Genomic DNA, 6,134 nt, shown 5'->3' with positions numbered 1-6,134 from the left:
GGGGGGAAAAAAATAAAAAGGAAAATAAAACCTTTATCGCCGACTTTTTAATTTGCCGAGAGAACCTTCCAGCTCAGTTGGATATTACTCCTTTATCATATTTCCTTTAAAGAAATGCATATAAATATATATGGGGGGGGTGTCTGTGCATGTGCACGTGTGTATGTATACATATATATACATATGCATATATACGTGTGTGTGCATGTGTGTGTGTGTGTATATATATATATATATATATATAAAGGGCACATGTGCACTATGGGTACATATGCAGCCTATATATATATTTATATACGTGTGTGTGCCTAATCCCCTGTAATCTCCTTGAATTACACCTAAAACACAGTTCCTCGCGGGTGACCTTTCCACAAAAAAGGCTGTTTCTATGACAACAGCATTGTTTGAGTCAGCCGAGAGGGGAAAAAAAAAAAAAAACCGCGGGAAAACGTATGTAATTTCGCTTAATTCGACGGCCCGTTTTGCACCGCGAGGGGTCGGATCGCTGCAACCCGGCGGATGCCAGATAATCCCGTCCCGGTTAAAAATCAAGGTGTTTTCAGGTCCTATTTTGGGGTTTTTCTTTGGTTTTGGGGGKTTTTTTTTAATTACTTCCAAGGTGGTGAAGGAGGAAAATCCGCACGGCGCTTCCCCCAAGCAGCGTTTTCATCCAGCAGAGCCGAGACCCGGCTCTGAGATTTGGCGGCGAGTCGGCCTGGGGATGCCACTTTTTTCTCGCGGTGGCCCAGATGCCATGGGAATTTAGCGGGCCGCCGGCGTCGCGCCAAGGAAAGGCGGCTCGGGCGGTTCCAACGCTCCTTTTTCACRCGTTTTCCGCTTTTTTGGGGCTTTTTAAGGCAGGTCGCTGAGCGGCACCAGGGGAAAAACATCACCCGGACGGGGAGGATGGGACAGAACGGGAGCTTTTTGCAGCGCTGTCGCATGGGGCCGTTGCACGGAGCCGCGGTCAGGCCGTGCCGGAAATTTGGGAACGGGTGGGAAAGCAGCATTTTGGCCCCCGAGGAGGTTTTTTCTTATTTTCTTTTGTCCTTTTCCTGGAGGAATCATGGCGCGCCGGTTTGCCCCGACCCCRACGCCTTCCCGGGTCTCGGGAGCCGAGACGGCTGGTATTTTCTGATGGCTCAATCTTGTACCGCGCAGGACTAAGAGGATAAAAATACCCGTTTCCATGGGAACGCAAACTCCRGAGTTTTAAAATATCGGAATTAACCTTGCACTAATTCCCCTCCTTAAATCTCAGTACGGCACGGGCGTTTTCGCTCGCTTTTGGGGTTTTTTTTCCCCCCGGGGAAGGGGGCACCTCRGCGGTGGAGTCGTCCCGTGCAGACAAGCCCTTGCGAGCCGTCACGGGCTGAATTTTATTTGCTCAAAAACACACTGACGTCGCTTAAAAAGCTAAGTTCAATCCAAAAAATTAAATYGTAATAACGCCCCAAAAAGACAAACTACGAAAAGAGAGCAAACGGGGATGGGATCATCGTGGGATACAATCGATCCGGATCTTTTAGGTTACTTATTTTTTGCAAAAACAGGCAAAGCCCGACGGCGACGCCAGGTTTCAACCCCGCCAGCGGCTCCCCACCGTGCTCTTGCAAGCGCCCGACCCCAAATACCCGTTTTTCCCCCCCCAAAATCACCGCTTCGTTTCAGGAAGGGATTGCGCCCAAGGAGAAAAAGCTGTAGGGGCTGCAAAAAATTCAGATTTTTTTTTATGGCACGAAGAGGAGACTTTCTTATTCACAGCGATGCTCGTTCTAGAGAAGGGAAAGGGGAGAAATACGGCGCTTTTTACCCACTTAAGCCGCGCTCTCATTTCATCGGTTTTTAACCGGACCTGTTTTCTAGACCGCCGGTAATAAAAACAAGCCAATAAACTGAACATGAAAATACATTCATTAGGATTTATAACGCTCATTAAAACGGGCTGGGTACGAAAGCACGACTTAGCCGCAGAGAACAGGGAGGGGGAAAAAAATGCAAAATCGCCTTGCGGAGAAAGCGGCGATTTCCCCTAATCGCCCAGTTCAAGCACGGGCGCGATTATCCGTGGCCAAACCGGACGGGTTAAAACGATCCYGTTCATCTCCAGCCCCAGTGAGGAGCCGAAAAGCGTCGCAATTTTAATAAAAATGAAATCCGGCCCCTGCAGAAACCGGCTTTGCTAATGACGTGTTTACACAGAAAAAAAGACAATTTCTATTTAATGGTGATTACTAGCGAGAACAAATTAAACTTCCCGGAGTATATGGGTTAGAGATAATGGGAATACGGGAAAGTTATAACGTGCGTGTGTGTAAATCAGTGTTTCTGCACACGGGTGAGGGTATTTGCGCATCGGAGGGCACCTGTCTGCGCCCGTGCGCGTCTTAGCATGCAAACGCTTCTATTATATACTTAAAAATACTTATATCTGTGCTAGGCGGACGCCTGCGGCACGCACRTGTTTGCACGGACAAGCTCCAAGCTGCCTGGCTGGGCCGGGTTTTTTTTTGGCTGCACGACGGGAAAAAGCCGCCYGGGGAAAAAGAGGTTTCAATCGCCGAGCCCCAAGGCCAAGGAGCGTTTGACCGTAAATCCCGTTTTCGCGCTCAATTTTTCCTGGAGCAGAAAGGAGGAGGAGCCGCTGCTTCACCAGTCGCCAGGATTCGCCTCTTCTTGGGAAAACGTGCCGAAGCAGAGGCAGTCCCCGGGGCAAAACGAGCTCCGGAAGGAAAGGAAAAAGGGAGCAAACGGAGGCGGGGAAGGGGCACGCCGAGCGGCACGGCTCGCGCCGCATTTTGCAAGCCATGGCAGTCGCCGCGACCCTCTCCGAACCGTGTTTTGGTGTTTTTTTTTTTCCCGGGGTACAACCGGAGCAGCAAAGCCGAGGCGAAGCCTTTCGGCGCCTCGGCCTCCCACGGGAGGATCGGAGGCGTTTTCGGGTTCGCCTCGGCGCCCAGCCCGTCGCCCCCGGATCGCACGGCGGCGCCTACCTGCGCAGACCCATCCCRCGGAGCGGCGGCGAAGAGGCGCAGCGCTGGGCTTTGGTGTCGGCGCCTTCAGACAGGAGAGCAAGCGTTCGCCGGACGAGCCCGGATGCGAGTCCCAGGTTCAGGAATGAAAGCGCAAAGGCACCTAATGAGGCAGCGTCTGGGAAGATGGAATAACAGCAAAATTAAAACTGTAACCGAAGCGTAATGAAGAACGGGCTGCAAAGGGGTTTGCAGGAGCCCGCGACGAGTCTCCGGGGAAGAGCGGCCGGTTCAGAGGAGCGGTAAACAACGCGCAGAAACGSAACTTAATTATCGGCCCGATGCAAAAGGCGCAAGCGGATGCGCCGGCTTCGGAAGGAGACACGGGGCAAACGGGGTTCGGGAAGGGGCTGGCGCGTTCCCGCACGGTTTGGGCCCCTTCGCACTGAAGGTTGAGCCCCCACCGGAGAATAAACAGCATAAATAAGGAGAAATAATGTTTATMGAGTTTATAAGGATTCCTGGAGCCCGTGAAGAAATGAAGAACTTGTGCGGAGATGCGACTGGGCAGAGGGCAAATGTCCAGATTTGACTCTTTCAATCAAACTCAATCAAACCAAAGGTGTTGGACAGGATCAGTGCAGGATGCCGGCTGGGACTCAACCAAAGATCCGAGCTGAATCGAAGCACGGATGCTGGCTAACATCGGAACAAGGATGCTAGCTCAAATCAAGCAAGGAGTGAACCAAAGGGGCTGGAGAGGAGCAATGCAGGCTGCTGGCTGGGACTGAGCCAAGGACACTAGCTAAAATCAAACCCTGGATGTTAGTTCTTGCCAAACCATGGACACCAGCCAACACCAAGCCATGGACACTAGGTAACACCAAACCATGGACACTAGCTAACACCAAACCATGGACACTAGCYAACACCAAGCCATGGACACTAGCYAACACCAAACCATGGACACTAGCTAACACCAAACCATGGACACTAGCCAACACCAAGCCATGGACACTAGCCAACACCAAGCCATGGACGTTAGCTAACACCAAGCCATGGACACTAGCCAACACCAAGCCATGGACACTAGCCAACACCAAGCCATGGACGCTTGCTAACACCAAACCTTGGATGTTAACTAACTCCAAACCAGGGATGCTAGCTCATACCAAACCACGGACGCTGGCTAACACCAAACCTTGGACACTAGCTAAAATAAACCAAAGACACTGGCTAGGGCCAAAGCAAGGATGCCGTCTAGCACTGAACCACTGGACACTAGCTAAAATAAACCAAAGACACTGGCTAGGGCCAAAGCAAGGATGCCGTCTAGCACTGAACCACGGGTGCTGGCTAGAACCAGCGCTNTAACACCAAGCCATGGACACTAGCCAACACCAAGCCATGGACGCTAGCTAACACCAAACCATGGACACTTGCTAACACCAAACCTTGGATGTTAACTAACTCCAAACCAGGGATGCTAGCTCATACCAAACCACGGACGCTGGTTAACACCAAACCATGGACACTAGCTAAAATAAACCAAAGACACTGGCTAGGGCCAAAGCAAGGATGCCGTCTAGCACTGAACCACGGGTGCTGGCTAGAACCAGCGCTCCGTGACTCTCCCTTTTGATCCATCTAAAACCAAGTGTTATTTGGGGTTTCTCCAGGCTTCCAGCAGCTGGAGCAGGATGCAGGCAGGGCGTCACGGTGCCCAGCACCTACCGCCTCAGCGCTGGGGCCAGGCGACCCGCGAGCGGACGGCAAGGCTGGGCGCAGCTCCACGGCACCGTCGCTAAATCACTTCTCTTGCCCCCCTCCCCGCGAGCAGGATAAAAATACCTTTTATTAGCCCAGCCGACGTCGCTGGGAAAACCAGACGGGTTTTTTTGGCACGCGAGCCCTTCTGCAGCTCCCCAGAGGTGCGTCCCGCTGCCACCAGCGGCTCTCGGCGCTCCTCCTGCCGCCTAGACCTGCCTTTAAGTCGGTTCAACTCCCCAAAGACCCCAGAACACTGCGTTCTGCAATCCCAGGAACCGCTTTTTACCTTCCGCCTCTTAACAAAACCCGTCAGCTTTCCCAGAAATACGGGCCAGGTCTGATTTATCGGTGTCCCCTCGGCACGGCTCAGCTGGATTTAACGCGCAGAAGTAAGTCCAGGGTCAAGCACGACGGTGAAACAGGTGTTTCCCCAAGAAATGCAAAAGCCAGAGAAGAAACTGTCCCCAGCGGCACGTCATGATCCCAAGCAACACTCAGGGCCGGCTGCCAAACGGACCCGAGCACGGAAACGCAGGAAAATCTTTCCTTCATTGGAGAGACGCTTCACTACTTTTGCTGCGGTACCTTGAAGACGATTTAAGCAGCGGGTGTTGGCAAAGCCCCTCCACCTGCCTTTTAGGGCGGGAGGCCGAAAAAACGGCACAGGCGAGTGACGGTTTTGTCACTGTTTCTGTAAGGACACAGATTGTCTCCGTCGTCCCGCGGGATAAGCAATCCGCAGATTTCCGCCGTCATAGCGACAAAGAGCGAAAGGCGGCAGGCGAGAAAAGAAAGGCGGATGACGGATTCGTCTCGCGCAACCATTTTTTTCTGTTTTTTTGTGGCTATCGATCCCCCAAAACCCGCGCGGGACTGCCTGGGTTTCGCTCACCGGCAAGGCGACCGCTCCGTCCCCCTGTACCCATTGAATTCCAGGCGCCGGCGCTCGGCCCAATGAGCACTTTGTCCTCACTCACTTTATTCCCGATTCAGATGGTCTGTTTGCCGCCATCACCGACGCTACGGGGAAAAACTGAGGTTGGAGTTTCTTTCGTTGCATTATCTGATTTTGGAAAGGAAAGGAAAAAAACACAAAAAACGGGGAAAAATAGCAGCGTGCAGAGTAAGGAGCTAACAGGCACATCCGTACCCTGCTACAATTTTAAAAAAAAGCATATTTAGAACAAGAAATCCTCATTCTTGCAGCAAAAAGAGGGGTTGTTTTTTTTAATCTGGTGTAACCGGCTTTCTGGGACGACGCTTCGAGTTACCAAGACCATTTTCCTCTATGGAAAATCATTAGAGAGCAGAGTCTAGGAACGGCGCTTATCGGCGCTTATTAAAGCATTAACGTGATTTAAAACCAGGCTTTACCCGTTTTTAGACATCCAC

The 6,134-nt window shown here is 51.9% G+C and overlaps 1 protein-coding gene across 1 annotated transcript in view; it reads right to left on the bottom strand.

Moving 5' to 3' along the window:
- PKNOX2 (PBX/knotted 1 homeobox 2) overlaps positions 1-5,792 on the bottom strand; it is a 55,337-nt gene extending 49,545 nt beyond the window's left edge. The window contains exons 1-2 of the mRNA XM_026069042.1: positions 5,720-5,792; positions 2,994-3,150 (exon numbers count right to left, since the gene is read on the bottom strand). The gene's annotated coding sequence lies outside the window, so the exon portion shown is untranslated. The remainder of the gene's footprint in view (positions 1-2,993; positions 3,151-5,719) is intronic.
- Positions 5,793-6,134: the final 342 nt, after the last annotated feature.

This window comes from Apteryx rowi, unplaced genomic scaffold, assembly GCF_003343035.1.
Source record: "Apteryx rowi isolate R43461 unplaced genomic scaffold, aptRow1 scaffold_1053, whole genome shotgun sequence".
NCBI lineage: Eukaryota > Metazoa > Chordata > Aves > Apterygiformes > Apterygidae > Apteryx > Apteryx rowi.
This window is presented reverse-complemented; position numbering and strand designations above follow the sequence as displayed.